The following is a 5937-nucleotide window of genomic DNA, read 5'->3' on the forward strand; positions in this document are numbered from 1 at the left end:
AACCCGCCGCCCCCAAAGTCAATGTTGGTACTGGCCTCACGGGCCGGGCCCCAGGCCAGCACGCGGCCCAGGGCAGAGGCCACGCTGGAAACGTGATCGTGTGGAGGGAACGTGCGGTGAGCGGAGGAGGCGCGCGCGCGGGGCGTGGAAAGGGCGTGGGTGCGGCGTGGACGGTGCTTGGGCGCAGGAGAGAGGGACTGATCTGAGCCAGCGATGGAGAGAAGCGTTAACACGGGCGGATGAACCTGGTAGAGAAAGGAGAGAACAGTTATGAGTGAATGCATACCTAAGTGAATGAATGAATGAGTTCCCGTGTGCCTGCCAGAATGAATTAATGAATGAGTTCCCACGTGCATGCCTGAGTGAATGACTGAGTTCCTGCGTGCATGCCTGAGTGAATGAATGAATGAGTCCCCCTGTGCACACCTGAGTGAATGAATGAATGAGTCCCCATGTGCCTGCCTGAGTGAATGAATGACTGAGTCCCCGTGTGCCTGCCGGAGTGAATGAATGAGTCCCCGTGTGCCTGCCTGAGTGAATGAATGAATGAGTCCCCCTGTGCACACCTGAGTGAATGAATGAATGAGTCCCCATGTGCCTGCCTGAGTGAATGAATGAATGAGTCCCTGTGTGCATGCCTCAGTGAATTAATGAATGAGTTCCCGTGTGCATGCCTGCCCGAATGAATGAATGAATGCCTGCAAGAAGGGGTGAGTGCGTGAATTCGTGAATGAGCGCTGGTCTGCTAGAGTGGGTGAGTGGGTGAATTAATAATTCATGGATGCCTGAGTGCATGCGTTAACTAACCACACACATGGCAGAGGAAGCAGATTGCTTTGGCCCAGAGGGAAGGAGAGGGTTAAAGAAGCCGCATTCCAGGTTGGGGAGGGGGTTGGGGGGTGGTTCCTGGCACTTTCTCCTGCCTTGGGGGAGAAAATGAGACCCTTCCAGGCCAAGTGAAAACGCAGTCCTGGAGGAGGCAGATTCCTTCCGGCCTCATCCCTGAACCCACCCTTTCATTTCGGTTTGCAGCTCAGAAAGCATCCAAGGAATTCCACGTTCTACCCAACCCTCGGGAGATCCAGGAAACACCACGAGGCGGGTTGATAGGTCTGGAGGAAATAGAGACCACCCCCTCCCACCCACGGAAGCCGGACACCCTAACCTGCGGTTCGCTCGAGGCCTCGTCCCCCAGCTTTTGCTTCCACGGGTCACAGCATCTTCTGGGACGTTCTGACAAACAGTCCCAGCTCTCATTACACCCCTAGCCTCAGGAAACTGCGTATTGGGGCCAGTACCCTCTGTCAACAAGCTTCGCTCCCCCTGGTGGGTTCTGATTGCTGACGTGTGGGCTTGGGATGGCTGGAGCGCCCTGTGGCTACGGCACGGGGGAAGTAGGTGGGAGCCAGAGACAGCAACTCAGGGAAACTGTAGAGATGTTTGTGTCTGTTCTTTTTTCCAGTTGCCCTGTCTGTTTCATATTGCCAGCGAGTGTACGGAGCTGCTTCAGTCGTGTCCAACTCTCTGCGACCCCATGGACTGTAGCCCGCCAGACTCCTCTGTCCATGGGACTCTCCAGGCAAGAACACTGGAGTGGGTTGCCATGCCCTCCTCCAGGGGATCTTCCTGACCCTGGGCTCAAACCCAGGTCTCCCACAGTGCAGGCAGATTGTTTCCCCGCTGAGCCCCCAGGGATGCCCATTGTATATGCATCAGTCTCAATTTCACACTTTATCCCACGCTCGGTTTCTGCTTTGCAAATACATTCATCTATGCCCTTTTCCTGGATTCCACATGTATGCATTAGCATACAATGTTTGTCTTTCTGACTTACTTCACTCTGTATGACAGTCTCTAGGTCCATCCACATCTCTGCAAATGGCACAATTTCATTCCTTTTTATGGCAGAGGTATGTAGTCCATCCTAAAGGAAGTTAATCCTGAACATTCATTGGAAGGACTGATGCTGCAGTGAAGCTGCAATCCTCTGGCCACCTGATGCAGAGAGCCAACTTAATGGAAGAGACCCTGATGCTGGGAAAGATGGAAGGCAGGAGAAGGGGACGACAGAGGATGAGATGGTTGGATGGCATCACCGACTCCATGGACATGAGTTTGGGTAAACTCTGGGAGCTGGTGATGGACAGGGAGGCCTGGCGTGCTGCAGTCCACGGGGTCACAAAGAGTCGGACACGGCTGAGTGAACAATAGCAGCAAGCAGAGCAGAAGGCGGTCAGCCACAGGCAATCCTGGATCTCCGGGCAAAAGCTAGGCCCATTTTTAAACCCGGAGCAGACATCCTGCCGTGGGCGCGGCTGGGTTCCTTTGCGGGTGGGGGGCGCTATCCAGGAAGCCAGGTGACCTGTGGGCGCCGTGAGCCCAAGGCGATCTCTAGTCTCGGGTGCCTCACAAAGGATGTTTGCTGATAGCAAAACCGAGGCTGCATTCTCCCAAGACGTTGTTCGGAGAAAATGAGTCTTTGGTTGCTACATCACATGCAATGTTGTTGGCAAGTTACAGGGCTCTTTGTGAGACATAGTTCAAGCCTAGCAGCTAGAAAAATACACCAACCAGCTGAGTTGCTTGCCGCATTTTTGTGATGAAAGCCTTGTGAATAACCTTAACAGGCAAGCAGGAGAATGAGAACAAACTCCGCAGTGTGTATATATATATATATATATATATGCTTCCTTCTGTGTGTGCACCACGATTGCAATTATATATCCATATTTTAGGGCCTCCCCGGTGGTTCAGCAGTAAAGACTCCGCCTGCAATGCAGGAAACTCGGGAGACACGGGTTCGATCTCTGGGTCGGGAAGATCCCCTGGAGGAAGGCATGGCAGCCCACTCCAGTATTCTTGCCTGGAGAATCCCACGGACAGAGGAGCCTGGCGGGGCGGGGCCACAGTCCAGGGAGCCGCAGAGAGTCGGAGGCGACTGAGCGACTTTCACTTCGCTGCTGTTTGCCACTCGTGGCTCTAGGAGTTACAGACACATCCGTGCTTTTAACAAATGTATATTCTAGTCGGGGAGGTGGGGAGAAGCCAGGCAATTGTTGAAATTGAAATAGTTGAAAGTCATACTTTGTAAGGTGTTGGAAGTGGATACGGGAGACAGAGAGAGAGAGACCAAAAGTCTGAGCAGAGGAGGTGGGCGAGAAAGTGCCCTTGGCCACAGTAGCAATGGTCTCATCTCTCTTTGGTTTACAGCCAAAGGTGAGAGAGCCAGATGGTGCCCCAGCCCTCCACTCCAGCGGCAAAGTGTTCCGTTTGTCAGTCCAAGCTGCTGTTCAGTCGCTCAGTCGTGTCCGACTCTGCGACCCCATGGACCACAGCACGCCAGGCCTCCCTGCCCATCACCAACTCCCAGAGCTTGCTCAAACTCATGTCCATCGAGTCAGTGATGCCATCCAACCATCTCATCCTCTGTCGTCCCCTTCTCCTCCCGCCTTCAATCTTTCCCAGTGTCAGGGTCTTTTCCAATGAGTCAGCTCTTTGCATCAGGTGGCCAAAGTGTTGGAGTTTCAGCTTCAGCATCAGTCCTTCCAATGACTATTCAGGACTGATTTCCTTTAGGATGGACTGGTTGGATCTCCTTGCAGTCCAAGGGACTCTCAAGAGTCTTCTCCAATACCACAGTTCAAAAGCATCACATCCAAGTACTGCTTTTATTCTGAGTTGAGGGGAGTTTGGGACATCTTTCCATCCATGGGCCATTTATGGAGCCCCAGCTATTTGTGGACAGGCAGTTATCTTTGCCACACACCTGTTCTAGAAGGGGGAGTGGGGTGGGAGGGAGGTGGCCAGGATAAAGGACAGACGGCTGCGAGGCACAGCTGTGCTCATAGCTACGCTGGATTCCGGAGAACACGCCGCGTTTATATTTGGAACTCTGGGGGACAAGCCTCTGTTAGGAGGACGGGACTTGGGCGGACGCCAACCCACACCCACTGAAGCCTGTCAACACCCAGGCCCAGAATAGTGTGTGACGTGAAATCAGACAAGCTGATTCTATTATTCCCTCTAGAGTCTGACCTGCACATAAGTGCTCACGGGATGGGGCTGGCACTTGGACACCTTGATCCTGTTTTCACTTTTCGCTGCATCTTCTCTGTTTGCTAGGAAATCTCATGAGACTTTTCACCCACGAGAATGGGCTTCTTGTGGCTCAGACAGAACTTGCGTTTGAGCACGTTGTGTCTCCAAGGAAAGCAAGAGGGTGGCCCAGTGGTTAGCGGTCTCTAATGGAGAGGACGCAGGTTCCATCCCTGCTCAGGGAAATGAGATGCTACATGCCGTGGAACAGCTAGACATCCCAAGTGCCACAACTAGAGCAAGGCTGAGCAGTGCAACGAAGACTCGTAGCAGCCAAAAGTTGAAAAAAAAAAGTTTTTTAATTTCAAAGAAAGAAAACAGAAAAGGCACTGAATTACCCCCACTGAGACTAACGCTTATTCTAAAACCACATGGCAGATGGTGACTGTTTCCAGATGTATGGGCTTCGCAGATGGCTCAGTGGTAAAGATCTGCCTGCAATGTTGGAGACACAGGAGACACGGGTTCGATCCCTGGGTCGGGAAGATCCCCTGGAGGAGGGCATGGCAGCCCACTCCAGTGTTCTTGCCTGGAGAATCCCACGGACAGAGGAGCCTGGGGCTACAGTCCATGGGGTCACAGAGAGTCAGACAGGACTGAGTGACTAATACTTTCAGTTTCAAAGGAGTTATTCTAAGAAGCCGGATGGTTAATGCCGTTTGCAGAGACATGGCTGGACCTAGAGAGTGTCACACTGAGTGAAGTCAGAGAAGGAAAAATGTGGTGTGGCATCCCTTACGTGTGGAATCTAAAATGAAATGGTACAAATGAACTTAGAAGACAGAAACGGACTCAGAGACTTAGAGAAGGAGCTTATGGTTGAGGGGTAGGAAGGATGAGGGGAAGGGAGAGTCAGGGAGTCTGGGATGGACATGGACACACGGCTGTGTTTCACATGGAGAACCAGCAAGGACCTGCTGGACAGCTCAGGGAACCCTGCTCAATACCCTGTAATAACCTGATGGTCACCAGGGGGAAGGATGGGGGAAGGGATAGTCAGGGAGTCTGGGATGGACATGGACACATGGCTGTGTTTAACATGGAGAACCAGCAAGGACCTGCTGTCCACACAGGGAACTCTGCTCACTGTCACGTGGCAGCCTGGATGGGAGGGGAGTTTGGGGGAGAATGGATATGTGTATGTATGCCTGAGTCCCTTGGCTGTCCGCCTGAAGCCGTCACAGCATTCTTTGTTAATTGGCTATACTCCGAAACAAAATAAAGGTTTTTAAAAATAATGAAGCTAATATTTATGGCGGTGGGGGGGTGAAAGAAGCCAGAGGGTGCAAATAAAGAGAGAATTGAACAACAAAAGGTTAGGAAACATTTGCTGAAAGTAGAGATGGTTCTGCTACACACGGTGGCTCCTTCCATTTGAAATACCGGAGATGCTGGAAATCTTGAACGTGGATCCCAAGGGGTTTCAAAGAAACTGATTTCTGAGCACAGATAAAGGGAGTCCTCCAAACCTACGCCAGAAAAAAGCCACCAAATCTAGACTGAATTACCCGAAGGAGGATAAGAGAACAGAAGCGCGCACATATTCTGTGAAACGGTTCTCAAAATGAACAAGACTCACCGCAGTCAGAAGAAAACACAATTTGAAAGTCAGATTCCGTCACGTCAGCAGAAACATATGGTCCCTAAGAGAGCTGCTCTCCCCCAGATATATACGTGTGTAGACAGTGAGCTGTCGCAGAATGTTAAATGTCTAGTGAATTTGCCGTGGAAAGAAAGAGGAAAGTCCCTCCAGAGCCACTGTGAAGATCAGCTGTGCTCGTGGCATGCCACACGCCTACAGAATCCAAGCAAAAATACTCGTAAAAAAAATTCAGAAAGAAC

General features: G+C 51.7%; 1 long non-coding RNA gene across 1 annotated transcript; it reads left to right on the plus strand.

Moving 5' to 3' along the window:
• The first annotated feature begins 26 nt into the window (after positions 1-26).
• LOC139033881 (uncharacterized) lies at positions 27-1816 on the plus strand. The gene is made up of 3 exons (XR_011486372.1): positions 27-116; positions 1033-1326; positions 1463-1816. It is a non-coding gene; the product is annotated as an uncharacterized lncRNA (long non-coding RNA).
• Positions 1817-5937: the final 4121 nt, after the last annotated feature.

This window comes from Odocoileus virginianus, unplaced genomic scaffold (genome assembly GCF_023699985.2).
Source record: "Odocoileus virginianus isolate 20LAN1187 ecotype Illinois unplaced genomic scaffold, Ovbor_1.2 Unplaced_Contig_6, whole genome shotgun sequence".
NCBI classification, from domain to species: Eukaryota; Metazoa; Chordata; class Mammalia; order Artiodactyla; family Cervidae; genus Odocoileus; species Odocoileus virginianus.